The following is a 16,795-nucleotide window of genomic DNA, read 5'->3' as shown; positions in this document are numbered from 1 at the left end:
TCTCAGTAAGCAAGTGCAAGGGCCACTCTGGGAGAATATCGGCCTGAGGTCTTTGACAGTACAGACCAAGCACAGTGAGGTCCGAAAAAAACACCAAGGACCCATATTTTCCTAGTACGGTCGCGAGCATGGTTGGTTAATAAGAGATTATTTTATTACATGACTGAAAATGTTTGAAAAAAATGCCATGAACGCGGACTGGAAAAACATCGCAAACTTCAAGCGCGCAATTCTGATATATAGCCGACAAGGCATATACTCACTTCTAATGTTAAACAAAACAGAAGAGGGAGTTGGAAGAAAAAGAAAAGGAATCTTTCATGTGAAAGTACGTTCTTTCAGAAACATAAGCCATAAAACTACTAGAAAATCTTCAAGAATGATCGTGCAGGATCATAAGGGACAATCCCTGTCCAATACTTAGAGAGAATATTGGAGTGGCAATGGAGAAATCTGATTGGTTGAGTTTAGTTATTGGCCCTCTGAACTAACTTAGTCGTGTAATAAAGAATTATATTTAACGTAAAGTAAAGACTACGCAACTGTAACATTTCCCTTAAACTTAGCAGTAGCCCCTTCAGTCTGCAAATTCCTATGTTACTTTTGGAATTCTTTGGTATTCTCATTTAAAAAATACTGTAAAATTAGCTCCTTAAACCACACGGGATTTTCTTTCTTTTCTTAGGGAATCAATGTATATAATGCCCTTCTTGCAAGGAGGTTTCAAAAAATGGTGAGATTATTGTTCCTATATTTTTCCAATAGAAAAAGATTGTTGGTAACATGTTTAAACTACTTGACTACTTGAAACATATGGTGACAATTGTTTCTATCGTTTTAAATTTCTAGGGAAGAGCAATATACATCTTCAGTTCATTTTTTTGGCAGCGATGGAAAAACTTTGCAAAAAGTGCATCAGAAAAAATTATCCATCAGCTTTGTCGGGTAATAATAATAATGATGATGATGATGATGATGGTAATAATACTGATGATAATAATAGTGATCGTGGTAGTGATAGTAATGGTAATTGTAGTAATTGTGTGCATTTTTCAGTCAGTTGAGTAAGATCTTGATTTTGTTAAACAAGTCAAATTTTTTTCCTTTTTTCTGTTTTTTTTTTTTCATCCTCTTTGAGCTCTCTGTCTCATTTTTTTTAACAGTTAAGCTGCCTGCCCCAATTAACTTTGCAGGCTATTTGCTGGTTAGCTTAACTATGAAGTATCATTCTTCGATTTAAAAAAATGTTATTTTGGCAGAAAATAAAATTTTCGGCTGGCTGTTAGAAGTTCCTCACACAAGGGAAAATTGAGTCATAGCTTATCTGAAGTATGCAATTAAAAATACTGTTGTCGTAATCAGACATAATATAAAAATGATAAAATTTAGGTGACACTAATTAAAAGAGATCAAACCTATGACGTTTTGATCGCATCAGTGACCTTTGTTAACGGGTTAGAAATCTAGACGTTGGAAGTTTCTAATTGATGAAGGTCACTGTTGTGATCAAAAATCAGTGTTAACTATATTTTATCATTTTTATCTGAAGTACATTACATACAGTTGTTACAGCTTTCCAAAAGGACAAAAATTCTTTCATTTTCTAGCAAAACCAATTACTGTAGATGTTCTAAACAGCTAGGGCTTGTCTAGGTTAATTATAAAGTGCATTATTTATACAATTTGCAGGTAAATTTGTTAGAGAAGGAGGCCTGGATCATCCCAATTAACCAGGCAGCTCATTGGAAAGTAATGGTAAGTTAATTTTGATTTAATGTTTAGAAGCAATTAGAATGAATGATTTTATACCACTGAGAGGTTAATATTGAATCTATTTTCTGTCTATACCAGATAGTGGACGTAATTGCTAAGTCGATTTGCCTCTATGATTCCATTGATCATAAAGAAGATGATCCCATAGAAGGAAGGTATTTCCAGGATGTGAGGTATGCTTTTTTGACTTCATTGAAACAGCAAATTCTAACATGGGTCGAAAATATTAATTTTAACCTCTCTCTTGTAGGCTTTGAATATCGCTCCCGAATGTTAAGTTTGCAATCAAGTACCAATTGTTTGGAAAGTGATTGCCTAAATTTAATTTGGTATTCACATGTACATGCACTGAAAGTTTAACTTTTAAATGAAGAACTATTTAGTAGAGTTTTTTAAATAGTAGAATTTCCTGTATATATATATGGGATCCTTTTATGATTTTTACCTAATTACATTCATTCAGAGGCCTTAAATGGGGAGCTTGTTACTTCAGAGTAAACACTACTAATTAAGTTAGATTTTTTCAACTGGTTTATTGCCATTACTATTACTTTTTCATTTTCTTTTTCTAAAGAAGAAATACTTAAATTTATTTTGTTGTCCTGGCTCATTTTACAGACATATCATTCAAAAAGTTCATAACTTTCTTGGAAAAGGATGGAATTCCCATGACTGGAAGCAGCATATTGTCAAAGAGACCCCTAAGCAGTGCAATGCGTTTGACTGTGGAATTTTTGCTCTGAAGGTGGGATATTACTTAAAAGTTAAAAATGCTGCATGCATGTTTAAGTTCACTAACAGAATTATATGTACAGGAAATCCATCCTTAACTATATGAATGAATTAAAGTAATTATTGCTATTGTGCCTCATAGCCACTTTGATCACAGTTAGGAAAACACTTGGATACTATTTAATAAAAAAATTAATATCTCCGTTGCCAGATAATCAATTTTCGAACTATTTCTATTAATCACTTAAGCCTCAACCACATTAACGTTACTAAATATTAAATACAGGATTGTATTCCATTCAATGAGCATTAAGTTTGATAACTGGTGTATTAGCTGTCGTTGTTTGAAAACGTTTTTTAATAGTTCTTTGAAAATAACTCGGCTGGTCTTTAGAATAATTACAGTAATAATTTGCACATAAATTTTCTAGATGGCGTAAAATGTATTGCATCCGACATATATGTAGTAGCTCAATTTGTCCTTAAGATCAGAATGATTTCTACCTAGGTTAATTTCTGCCAAAGGGGAAAGGTGAGTTTGGGACTCCCACTTAGTTAAAACCATCTAGCTACATAACCATCTAGTTCTGTTGGTGAATGCATACTTCAAGCTCTTCTGCTTTAATAACTACAACAAAAGCACACAGCAACATGTGATTATAAAATCAGATCAAAAATTGTTCTGTGTGACCCCTGAGGGCTAAAAGCAACTGCTCATAACAGAAACACGATTTCAGATCAAGTTCTATAACAAGCTTTGTTATATGATCAGCTCCGTGAGCGGGCAAGATGAATCAAATCCTGCGCTGTGATTGGCTACCCGAGCGGGCAAGATGGAGATATCTTTGCCTGCTCGGTACTAGCCACCGTGTCTCGCAAGAAAAATTTTCTCGAAAGCCATATAATAAATCCTTTATTAACCAAGCTTGTTAAGTTAAGATGGCTGGATATTGACCTCGTTCTTTTTGGCGAGTATATGGTCCTCGACTCCGTCTCGGTCCATAATCACGCAAAAAAAAAAAGAACTTAGTCACTGTCAACACACACCCATATCGTCTTTTACGCGGCCTAAGAGTCATAATTTCAATACGACAAGGATTTGTGTCCGATTAAGCTCGCGGTCTTCAAGATTTGCGAGCAGCGGTCCTCAGTCAACGTCTTGTAATCTACGGTCTGAGGTTTACTACTGTATGCAGTCTAATCTGCAGTCTACAGCCTGGAAATGTCAGACACCGGTTCGAAATTCACAAAGGCAACTCCTGTCACATAAAGGAAAGTATTCGGACATCATTTGCAGAGGGGCATCATTATCCCAAGTACTTTTACTCCACAGGTGTCGACACTTATTGTAAAACCTCACTGTTGTTTTCACATCGCTAATTCACACGGTTGAAAGACATAACATTTTTCACTTGGTGTTTCACATGCTAAATTTAAGACACTTAAACATTTTTAGTTTCACATTGCTAATGCGTAATTCACATGCATGTGAAATGTGAGATCTAGCCATAAGTAAAATGTTCAAAGAAAATTTCACATGGCTGAAGTGTTTTAAGACTTTTTACAACCCGATGACAAAAGTGTGAGATACCAGAGGTACCCCACACAAAAAAGATCGGGGGAGGGCAGGGTAGGGTTAGGAACTGAGCGAGGTGGGTGGTGTGCATGTTATTCGTTTCAAGAACCCCTCGGAAGGTAAACAGAAAATGGTTTGAAAAATTTAACCTAGGTTAATTGAAACAAATTAATCTAGGTTGAAATCATTCTGACCTAAAGAACAAAATGGCCTACAACATATATATTTCATCTCTTTTGTTTTCTTGATCCCCATAGTTTGTAGACTACGTTGTATCTGGGAAGGATTTAACTTTCAGTCAGGTATGAACCGTTTAGTTAGTAAATTATTAGTAAGACGTACAGCTGGGCTAATTCAATACAACTTATTTGATAGTAAATGATTAATCATTGAAATAATAATGTGTAGTTCCAGAAAACGTCCATACCTCCCCTCACGAAAGGGATTTTTTTCTAAGACCCCACCCCTCTGGAAATGCCAATTAAGCTTCACACATTTCTTTATTTTTTGGGGGTCTTACAGAACCCTACCCCCCCGGGAAATTCCAATCCCTTCTGTGGGGTGAGTATAAATATTTTCTGGACCTGCACAATAATGATTTGAGTCAGAAAAATTAATTAAAATAAAAGTGCAAAGAGCTTGTTTATAAGGCATGGTTGGATTAAATATTTTACAATAACTGTCTAATTTCTCGCGCGCTGATTGGCTCATTTTTATCATCAATATGAGTACAGACGGATAAAATTTTAATTTATGCTAGCTTTCAAGTTCAACTCTCAGCTGTCAAACTGTCAACTTTTTAACCAATGAGATTTTGTGGACTTTTTTTAAGTAGCCAATCAAAAAGCCAGAAAAGCTATTGACGATGTTCGCGTCATTTTGAATAAAATTCGCTTATTTTTGTTTGCGCAAATTTACGGCGTCTATTCCCCTGATTTATTCCCGGCATTTGACCATTTTGGGGTCTTGTTATTGTAAAAAACAAATTGACGTCAGTCTTTTTTTTATGCGCCTGTCCTCTTATTGATGATAAATTTTGTCATAACATTGTCAAAGTTTACTGCGGAACCACTCGCCTGCGGCTCGTGGTTCCACAGCCACTTTGACAATGTTATGACGCAATTTATCATCAATAAGAGGACAGACGGATGAAAAACTGACGTCAATTTGTTAAATTGTGAATGTATTTCCATGGCCCACCAGTCATGTTTTGAAAGGCTGTTCACTGAACATCCTTATTTGGGTTATGCCTTTAGTACTATGCATGCAGTGAATAACATTGCACACAAATGTAAATTACATGTTTGGCTAGTGCAACAAAATGAGTACCCCATAATTTTATTTTTAGGATGACATTCCAAGGTTCAGAAAGGAAATGGCGGACGAAATCATGGCAATGAGACTAAGGTAATGATAATGTTCAAACCACCAATTACATTCCTGTTCAGGAAGGCTAATAGTCCCCATGTCTATTTGGCCAATGAGATTTCTTATTTCAACTGACAGATCGGAAGAGACAGAGCATTTAATTAACAGAAGACGTCAACCAGTTTCTGCTGTAACACCTAAGGTTTCAGTTGAGTCCAATGAGCACCTGCTAGATGGTAAGTTTGATATTAATTTTGTTTACTTGGTTATAAACCACCCTACTATCTACCTTATAACTTTGTAACTGCCCTTCCGAAGTTACCGGTAACAAGTCTTGTAAGTAATCTTCCAAACAATGTTCTCCAAAGTCTTGTATCAGAGGAACACTAGAGCAATCGTGGAGAATTGAATAGCAGTTTAAATTCTTCAAATGTTATGGTGAGTAACTTCAGCTGAAGTCTTGACGTTTATTCTTGACGTTTTGGCCTCGCAGCCTTCCTCAAGAGTACATTAATGTTAACAGTCTGATTTGCATACCACCTTATGAATTAATATATCCTTTCTCAAGCATCTAATGCACTGAACAGTCCTGGATTGTTATAAACTTTAAAATCAGATGGAGACAAATTAACAGTTCCCGCATTAATTTATCTTCACTTGTGATTGGTTATATATATTTATGTACATTTTGTTGAAGTGGGTTACAAGATCCAAGTTCCAAGAAAAGATGGTAATAATGAGGTAAGAACAATTGTATTGTATGATTTGTTAATCACGGTTGTCCTCCAAAGCACTTTAGTGTTTAATAGTTGTGTCGGACTGTCGAGTCAGATTTTTATCAATGCCGTGAAATTACCATCAGTTGAAATGCTCTGTTTGTTACAGAAAAAGACGAAAAATTTAAAACAATTGTTTCTTTTAATTTTTAATGTGATGTGCATTTGATTATTTTGTGGATACTCGGGCAATATAAATTAGTAACTGAATTATTAAAAGAAGCTCTTGATACTAACGTTGAATATTGCTATTAGGATTATGTGTCAGACAGTGCAAGTGGAACCGAAAGTGACGAAGTCGATAATGCTGCAAATATATTCTCTCCTGTTTTGTTTGGCCGAGTACGAAAACAGATTAACCACAACAAAGAGACCTCATTAGGTATGGATAAAAGCAGATTAAATACTAGCAGATGTAGAACCTGCTTGGATTTATAATCAGTGTGAACAGTGGAACCCTGCTTTATGACTACCCTGTGAATATGACCAACTAAATTCAGCCATTTGAAAAACCCGCGGTTCCACTGTATATTTTGCTTCATGTGGATTTGATCTAAAAAGACTGAAGACACGAGTCCTTATCTTAACTGTCAGGCACTGTACTAGAAGTAATCAACGATAATGAAGTGTGTTATTTACTGCTTGAGGCTAATAATTATCATTTGTGTAAAATGGAATTGTACGTGTGCAATTACAAAATTCCTATGACAACATTTTCTCAGTGCCAATATGGCGTTCAGGTTTTAAGACAGCTTTGGACAAAGTTGATTAAAAGATGCTGCAAAAAATATTAGAATTAAGACAAAGGTTCTAACACTGGATTTCTGGTAAATACTGTATTAATAATATCAGTGTTTGACCAACTATCAAGCCAAAAACTTGAAAATTACAGTGTCACCAGCATGCAGGTTTATTTATGACTATGTTGTCTTTCCCCTTTCATTTTTAAAGTTTGGTTCCCTTTTATTGCATTTGACCGACTTAGAAAATTATATTAATATGCTAGGACATTTTTTCTTGTCTCTGTAGAACCTCGAAGACTTAACACTGTTGGTTGTGTGAATCCAGACAACTATATTGATGATTGCGATATAGCTTTAACTGTTGAAATTCAAAAGTCACACAGTAAGTTAAAAATAATTTGCTTTTGCTGGGAAAGATATATGTGCATATTCACTTGTCAAGGCTGTTAATTTTTAGTACTTTTAATTAGTAACACTATGAGGTATTGACATAAGACTCAAGTGAATTAAGTCATGCATATCCGAAACATTGCCCAAGAATAGATTTAGACCTCATCCTGAAGCTTCCACCGATTAGTCAGAACGTTGGACTCGCAATCCCGAGGAGCTCCTGAGTTTAAGTACCACCCTACCACTAACTTTAGTCCAGAGTTAAACTGTATAGGCTGTCTCCTGCTGGCAGTTCAGAGGGTTTCTCATATTCACGTTAATTCATTTAATTTACTTTCTGTGATATCTAAGTGAAGTGCCTGTAAAGTTGCTCAACTTGATAACTGCACTTCCACTATAAATAACGCAATGCATTTTTCCTCATTTCTGTTCTACTGTAGCATTTTTAGTCATTTTGGTATTCAGCATGCTGTAAGTATTTGTTCATAATTGCAGGTAACAAGAGGCAAAGTTTGAAAAGGAAAAAATTGTTTTCCAGTTCTTCCTCTGAAGATGAAAACTGTCCATCAAATTTGGCAGGTACAGTTGGCTGTATTTTAAGGTCGATTTGCACCAGATAGAATCCAGTTAAATTAATGGCGGTAAAGAGGATATGTTTAGTCACAGCGATCTATAACCTATGAACAGTGAGAGTAAAGATTAAAAATATTGAAGTAAGATACTAATCTACAACATATTATTGCTTATAAAGTTAATCTTGAGGATTTATTTTCTTCTTATATTGCCGAAGAAATAAAAATGGTAACAAAAACCACGTTTCACGGTCACTAAATGAAGAATTTCTTTGTTTTTACTGTTCTACAGTTGAAACAAGCCCTGCAAGAGAAGAATCGTGTGAGGCAGAGGCTTCATTAACTGGTGAGGATGAGCTGTCGGAAAATAGTAAGCCCAATGTGAATACTGCTACCACAACATCAGCCTCAGGAGGTAAAGAAAAAAGAAAAGGCAGTGTGAATGTTTCTTTCCATTAAAGTGCTTTCACGTTCATGAAAAACGAGAGGGACAGCATGAATTTATTATCGTTCTTGGATACAATAGCAGTCGTATGAGCATCTCTGCCGTTTGCCTTTAACACGATGCTTAACTTGTTTAATTTTCGGTAAAACTGGAAAGGAGAAACAAGTGCGAGAAAAAAATACTGGTTAAATAATAACTGAATCAAAGGGATGGAAGTTGTGGTTACCCTATCGATGTCTCGTGACTCTGTTGCAAAGTCATTAGAAGAATAAACAAATAATGTACTGTAATACATTTTCTGATTTGTTCAGCATTTCCTTTGCTGTATTTCTTCAGATTGAACGTAATGAGAGCGGTTCACCAAGATTGTTACAAAAAAGCGTATGCTATCTCCCTCTAATGTTACGCACTAACTTAAACCTAACCTAGATATTACGAATGTAATTACTTAATATAGAAAAGAGAATGGAAAACTTAAGTCAAACCACATTATTTATCATTTCAGTGTCTCTACGATGCGCACAGAGAAATGAAAACAAGACGAGAATTTATGACAAGAGACAAGCATGCTACTATTGTGGGAAATTGTTCACTAAAATTGCAAGACACTACGAACAGAAGCACGAGAGTGAAAGAGAAGTCAGGATTGCCCTTTCCTTTAATAAAGTGTCTCCTAATCGCAAGAAACATCTTGAAAAGCTTCGACTTTTAGGGAACTATCATCACAATTTGACAGTTTTAGAAGTTGGCAAAGGGGAACTGATTGTATCAAGACGTCCCTCCACCACTAAGAGATGCAACCCTAATGATTTCCTTCCCTGTGAACATTGCTTAGGTTTTATAAGACGCCAAGAATTATGGAGGCATGTCAAATCGTGCAAGTTTAAGTCGGAGAATATCGAAACCCCAAAATACCAGAAAGTACAGGAGAAATCAAAACTTTTGCTATATCCAGCCATTAGCACTGACACCAGAACCACACGTTTAAGCAAAATCTTGGCAACAATGAAGAGCGATGAAGTTTCTATTGCAGCAAGAAACGATTGGCTCATCAAGGAGATTGGAGTCGTTTTAGTCGAGAAATACGGAGAAAAACAAAACAGCCTCATTTCTCAAAAAATGAGAGAACTTTCTCGACTGTTACTGCAGCTTCGTGAAACGGATGCCAGTCCTAATTCCAGCCTTTCTGATTTCATTAAGCCTGGAAGGTTTGATGATGTTGTGAGTGCTGTAAAAAGTATTTCCAAATTTCAATTTGACAAAGGTGTTCAAGATGTGGCAACTCCGTCGTTGTCGTTGAAGATTGGTCATTCCTTAAAGAAGTGTGTCAACATCCTTAGGGGTCATGCCTTGCGCGCAAAGGATAAAGTTTTGGAAGAAGATGCCGACAATTTTGAAAGACTTATTGTCTCAGAGTGGAGTTATCTTGTTTCTCATCATTCCCTCAATGCTCTCAACACGAAGAAGTTCAACAAAGTGGAGCTGTTGCCACTCGCAGAAGATCTTGAGAAGCTAAGAAAAAGTCTCCTTGCAAAGATATCTTCCAACGTAGAACGCCTTGAACAGCAGCCTCAGCTAGAAGTCTGGAGTGATTTAGCACAGGCTACTCTAGCTAGACTGGTCATATTCAACAAATGAAGAGGAGGAGAAGCCTCAAAATTGCTGATTGAAAGCTACCTCAAGAGACCAGACTGGTCACAAGTTAACAGTACCGAAGTATTATCATCTCTGAGTGGTTTTGAAAAAGAGTTGTCCAAAACGTAAGTGGGAGGTAGATGTCTTAGACTGCGGTATTCTGTCCTTTTTTCTCTTGATACCCCGTACTCCTTAACTGACAGAATATATACCTCCTTTTTGTAGACTAATACACTGAAAGCTGTTTAGATACGACTTAAGATACTATAATGTTTTATTGTAAATGCACTTATTTAAGTTTTCAGATTTATATGCCCTCTAAGTTTTAAGGTTTCTATTCTTGTCACCTGACATGCTTTAAAACATTTCAAGGACTCTTTGATGGATAAAACCTGTACAAAAAGCGTGTCAAGGAGGTCTGGTTAAAAAAAAAAAACAAATGTCGGTTAGAAATCTTCCTTAGCAACAAATTCATGACAAACTGGAAGTTAAGAACGACACCCCCTAAATTTGTAAAACTTGTCTTTTTCGTAAACAGGCTCGACATGGTTGAAATACGCGGCAAGAGAGGCAGAAAGGTGCCAGTCATTTTGACCACAGAGATGACCAATAGCATCAATCTTCTCATCAAGAAGAGGAAGGATGTTGGCATACCGGACGAAAATCCGTACGTATTTGCCAGACCAAGCAGACAATCATTAGATCACATGCGAGCGTGTGATTGCCTCAGGAAATTCGCAACACAGTGTGAACCAGTTTTGTCAAACCCAGCAGCTATTACAAGTACCAAGCTGAGGAAACACATAGCTACCATTTCTCAAGTACTTTCCCTTAAAGAAACAGAGGTAGACTGGCTAGCAAGGCACCTGGGCCACGATATTAAAGTGCATCGGGACTTTTACAGGCGTCACGAATCAACCATTGAAATTGCTAAAGTCAGCAAACTTCTCCTCACAGTAGATCAAGGTGAAACAAGCAAGTTTGTGGGGAAAACATTGGCAGAAATTGATCTCAATGGTAAGTGGCTGTACGGATTGGGACCTTAGGTTTATTTTAGGACTTTGTGGGGACCTGAAGATATATTGATCTCCAGGGGTCAAGAAGTTTTAACGACTACCCCGTGCGGCTGTACGGATTGGGACCTTGGGTGTATGTTAGGACTTTGTGGGGACTTGAAGATATATTGATCTCCAGAGATCAGGAAGTTTTAGCGGCTACCCCGTGCGGGTACGGATTGCGACCTTGGGTTTAAGTAAGGACTTCGTGGGGACTTCAAGATAAATTGATCTCCAGAGATCAAGGAGTTTTTGGGATTTGGATTAATGTCTCCCCAAGTCTTAGCGACAGCCCGCAACACAAGGCGTTCTTGGGATTTGGATTAATGTCTCCCCAAGTCTTGGCGACAGTCCGCAACACAATAGCTAAACAGCAAAGTAAACACCAAAGTTCTCATCTTTTTTTTTTTTCTTTTTTCAGAAATCCCAGAACCCGACCTTTCCGAAGGGGATGATGACGATGATGGCGACGATGACGACGATGACGACGACGACGACGACAACGACGACGACAACGACGACGACAACGACGACGACAACGACGGTGACAGAGCTAAGAATGTTAAAGGAAGCTTGTCAGGTGTGGATTTTTTTTTTCTTTTTAAAACCTAGAAAGGCCGAGATTGTGCGCGACTGAGAGTAACAAACATGCCAAGATGGTGTTACAAGAATTCGAAGGCTCCCATTACTGTTAATCGTGTTTTGTTACTTTTTTGTATCAAATTATCAAGAACATGGCAACAAGACTGTAAACTTATTTGGGCAGTTTAAACTAGAAGCAAGTCATCGAAACTGACGTTATTAATGTTTCTCTGTAAATATATTATAGCGGCACTCTGTTTAGTTTTGACGAAGGTGTAAATGTTGTTTATTTATTTATTTTTTAACTAATATTTAAGCATGTAAGTGAGTGACTAAGGAAGGCTACACGTGAAAGCTTTCGCCGATGACCCCGTGGTTGTAACCGATAGTTGAGCATATAGGACAAAATCAGCTCAAGGTAGATATGGCTTTTGTTGCCCCCGTAAGTGCACGAACGGAATACAACAACTATCTTACACTTATCAGTGTGCAGTGGCTGGAGGCCGTCTACAAAATGGCGAGATTTTTTCGTTTCTCTGAAGTTTGGAGGAAAGATATAGGAATGTTTACCGATTAACTCAATTCCAGAGAAGAATGAAGGATGGCTATTCAACGTTTTTGAGTTTGAAACGCCAAAATTGTTGAATAAACTGATGCGCGCGTAAACAGATCAAAGTTTGCAATGTGAATTCAGTTCCGCCCATGATTTTACTAAAGCGTTAAGTTGAAATTCTCGTTCAAAGAAAGAAAATAATTTGAAAAAAAATTGTTAATTAAGGAAAAATGAGTTAGAATTCTACTAAAACAATTAAATTGTTCGCTCTCGATTTCTACGAGGTGATAGTTAATGAGGATGTAACCTCATCATCCCTGGGTCTCTCATATCTTTCAGCTCTTCTGTCATTAGTGTGCACTGGCTGAAGGTCGTATATAAGCTGGCAACATTTTTTTCGTTTGTCCGAAGTTTTTAAGGAAGTTTAGAAATGTTAATGTAATACAATTCCTGAGATGACTAAAAAAGGACATTCACCGCTACGCAAGTTTAAATCATGAGCGTTCTTGCATAGCTGCAAGGTTCATATGACGTTTCAGTCCGCGCGCGATTTCGCTAAAGCGTGAAGTTTAATACGATTTCAAAGCTAGAGAATTAATTGGAAATCACTACTTGAAGGGAAATAGTCAGAATTCTACGAAAAGTTTTAGATTTCGCCGCTCTCGATTACTATGAGATGCGTCACTATCACTTCATAGAAAACTCGAGCTCATAGTCTAATTGTCAAGTATGTATTTGTATTCTTTTTCATATCTGTGCAGTACGAAGAGCACCTGCCAAGAAGGAAAGAAGCAGATGTCACGGCCCAGCCAAGGAAAATGCTGACACGCCAGCGCCAAAGTCAAAGAGTAAGTAGTTCTTCATTGTTTCGACACAAAGCTTCTGAAATTATGTTAATACACATTGTCTTTTTTCATATCTGTGCAGAACGAAGAGCATCTGCCAAAAAGGAAAGAAGCAAATGTCACGGCCCAGCCAAAGAAAATGCTGACACGTCAGTGTCAAAGGCAAAGAGTAAGTGCTTCTTCATTGGTTCGACACAAGACTTCTGAAATAATGCTTATATACAAGGATAAAAAGAGAGAGGATGAAAAAAGTAATTGTTTTGCCTTTCGTTTTATTGGAAACGATATCTGGATCTCTTTTCCGTATCTTTGAAGTATGTTATTATATTGAACCTATTAACAACATAGTATTAAGCGATTTTTTTCGCTTTTTTTTTAGCTGTACAACGTTCATGATTTTTCTGTTTATTCCATCGTTTTTAATTCGTACTTCATTAACTTGGAAAGAAAGCTTGACGTAGTGTTTGGTCGATCACCTCTATTTCAATCTCCTAATCCTTTCATTCTTCTATTTCATCTTTTTTTCCGATGTAATATTAATCAGACATCATATCGTCAGTAATGCAAAATATTCTTTCAGCCATGGCTGATCCAGAATTTTCAGACAAAGATTGGGAGCCAAATGAGGGTGATGACGATGACAGCAATGCTGAAGATGGTTATCAACAAACTGCTTTAGGTATGTTATTTTTTTGTACGTGTATAAAGCAAATCCTATTCTAAGTGAACTGATATGAAGATTACCAAACCTATACGACTGAATAAATTAAGTCATGCTCACCATTAACCGAAAAAGTTTGGTGTTTTCCTGTAATACTTTATACAGTATTGCAAATACAGTATAAAACGTTACAAGAAAACATTTACAAACTATTATTTTCAACTTCATTTTGCAAGTGGAACCAGTGTGTTTTTGTTATTTCACACTGGATGTTTCTAACCCGCTCTCTCGAATTTTTTGCTAATACTCAGAGGGTTTGATATATAAAAGTTACGCACCTATGCATGACTTCTCCTTAAGTTCTATAGCCAGTAAAGCCGTGGTCAAACATTGAACTTCGCATGGGTCGAAACTAATGTAAATGAACAAAACAGTAGCTTTCTCTCAATGACATTAGGTTCGCAGTTTGACCATGGCCTAAGAAGGGCGAGTAATTGGAAAAACAGCAATGGACTGGACTGCCGTGACACAGACCCTATGATTTTGAACGGTTACGTGCCCTTGTCCTTGGTAAGGCACTACCTCTGCAATAACATATTTTGAACTTTGTTCTATATCGTAATGTAACATAGGGACAAAGAAGGCAAAGTGTGGTCGTTTTTCACGAGACAAAAGTTGGACTAAGGAGAAAGCAGCATCGTTTAAAACTAGAAGTAAGTTACGCTATAATTGCACAACTCTGTAAATAATATCAATGGTAGTAGTCGTAATGAATTCTATGGAATGCCATTTATCACAAAAAGATAACTAAATGAATGTTAAGAAAGGGGCATATATCTGTATCAGACCACGATTATCGAGATATTCGCCAGTTTTCTGTATACTAAACTGAATTTTACTGTTATTCTATTAATGTCATTGTTATTTTGTTATTATTACAATATAATGGCAAACGGCTAGGTCATGAACATGGTACTGCACACGTTCTTTGTTGAACTGTTGCTCCCAAGAAATTAATTTTCTTCACTCGTTCGTCGTACGTTTTAATTTCCGAAAGTTTGGTAAAATTCCCATTTTTTTGCAGAAGCATTTACGCGAACACAGTGGACGGAAGAGGAAAAAGAAGCAGTTTTCAAGTATCTTTCTTACCATATCAACAGAGGATGTGTTCCCGGAAAAGGTGATTGCGAGAAATGTATTAATAAAGCAGGTAGCACCCTTCAGCGCAGAGACTGGACAGCGGTAAAGTATTACGTAAAAAACCAGATAGAAAAAAGGAAAAAGGTTCTTGTCCCTAAAAGCACTCATCACTATAGTGAGTAGCTATTGTCTGAACACTTGTGCCTGGAAAACATTGCACGATTAACAGTAAACTTGCAAAACATTTTGCCAGTTAAGAGGTAAGAAAATAAAATCTAGTTGCAAGTATTTTCTAAGCTTACGCTACTTCACATTGTGGAGAAGTAAAGGCATGTGCACAACAGATAAACGAGAGCTAAGATCACTGCTTACGACATCTGACTGAAGTTGATATACTAAAAGACCAAAGAAAGACCTGGTAAATGTTTTCGGGATTCGTCAACTAACAGGATTTTTTTTCAGTACTATGATTGTATGACGGAGTAGCCGTCTGCAGCTTTTGTGGCTGTTAAAAATACTGTTAGGAACTGTTTCTCTAAAACATCGGCAATTTTTAACAAACAAATTGGTTTTTCCAACGACGGGTAAAATTAGCAGTCAATCTGTGGTTTGATTGTTGAGTTGGTTGACCAGATAGTCCCAAATTGTATCTTTTCCCGAAGAAATTGTGAGCAAAGAACACCTTATTTTAGTGGATCGAAAACATATATACTGGACAACGGTACAGTATTACGTAAAAAAAAAAAGACATAGAAATAAGGAAGAAGGTTCTTGTCCCTAAAAGCGCTAATCAATAATGAGTAGCTATTATCTGAACACTTGTGCCTGGAAAACATTGCACGATTAACAGTAAACTTGCAGAACATTTTGCCAGTTAAGAGGACAACAAATAGAATCTAGTTACAAGTATCTTCTAAGCTTACGCTACTTCACATTGTGGAGAAGTAAAGGCGTGTGCACAACAAATAAGCGAGAGCTAAGATCACTGCTTGCGACATCGACTGAAGTTGATATACTAAAAGACCAAAGAAAGGCCTGGTAAATGTTTTCGGGATTCGTCAACTAACAGGATTTTTTTTCAGTACTATGATTGTATGACGGAGTAGCCGTCTGCAGCTTTTGTGGCTGTTAAAAATACTGTTAGGAACTGTTTCTCTAAAACATCGGCAATTTTTAACAAACAATTGGTTTTTCAACGGCGGGTAAAATTAGCAGTCAATCTGTGGTTTGATTGTTAAGTTGGTTGACCAGATAGTCCCAAATTGTATTTTTTCCCGAAGAAATTGTTAGCAAAGACCACCTTCTTATTTTGGTGAATCGAAAACATATATATAAACCAGAGTTTAACATAATACATCTCGTTAGAATGTACCATTATTTACTAATTGATCAGTACACAGTATTTGCGATTTTGAATATAAGTTGTTCTAAGTGTAGTGAAATGGGAAGAAGTGTCGTAGCACGCATTATAATGAGGGCGGTTATTATGATGTTTATGATCTAATTCCAGTTCTGTACTTTACGCATTATATAGCGAAGTGGAATGGATGTACGAAAGACTAGTTAAGTTTTTGCAGTTAAAATTTATCAACGTTGATGAATCTAAACCTTACCATGTATTCAAAAAAAAAAAAGAAAAAAGAAATTAGAAATATGTTACGCAGCACAGATAGGTGGCTCGATAATGATCATTTCTTTTTGGGAGGGTGGAGGCGTCAAGGTTGTTTTGCGCGGGGATGCAAGCTTTGTGAAAGTGAAGCACCAGATAGTGATGGGGATGGTTGGACATGAGGAGTAGTATTTCTTTCTTCATAAGATCGTCTTCTGATAGAAAAATTCCATGAACAGTGTTTCCTCATCCTAGTTATGAGCATGCATATTGACAACAAATCGTCCTGTCTGAACTGTTTTGTACGTGAAGAGTTGCATAATTCCGGTTGAAGTTATAA

The 16,795-nt window shown here is 36.7% G+C and overlaps 1 pseudogene across 1 annotated transcript; it reads left to right on the top strand.

The window, feature by feature from the left end:
- Window positions 1–2,490: 2,490 nt before the first annotated feature.
- On the top strand, window positions 2,491–16,491 carry LOC110043873 (uncharacterized; annotated as a pseudogene). Its single transcript, XR_016202196.1, has 17 exons — window positions 2,491–2,518; window positions 4,339–4,383; window positions 5,444–5,488; window positions 5,588–5,685; window positions 6,147–6,190; window positions 6,481–6,607; window positions 7,255–7,350; window positions 7,854–7,937; window positions 8,223–8,345; window positions 8,881–10,135; window positions 10,549–11,027; window positions 11,487–11,657; window positions 12,962–13,048; window positions 13,128–13,214; window positions 13,626–13,724; window positions 14,339–14,419; window positions 14,791–16,491. The product of XR_016202196.1 is annotated as an uncharacterized LOC110043873 (transcript).
- The last annotated feature ends 304 nt before the right edge of the window (window positions 16,492–16,795 follow it).

Source organism: Orbicella faveolata, unplaced genomic scaffold, assembly GCF_042242905.1.
Source record: "Orbicella faveolata isolate gen_17 unplaced genomic scaffold, um_ofav_v1 contig_35, whole genome shotgun sequence".
Taxonomy (NCBI): Eukaryota; Metazoa; Cnidaria; class Anthozoa; order Scleractinia; family Merulinidae; genus Orbicella; species Orbicella faveolata.
Note: the sequence above shows the minus strand (reverse complement) of the source record. Positions and strands in the feature narration are given on the sequence as shown.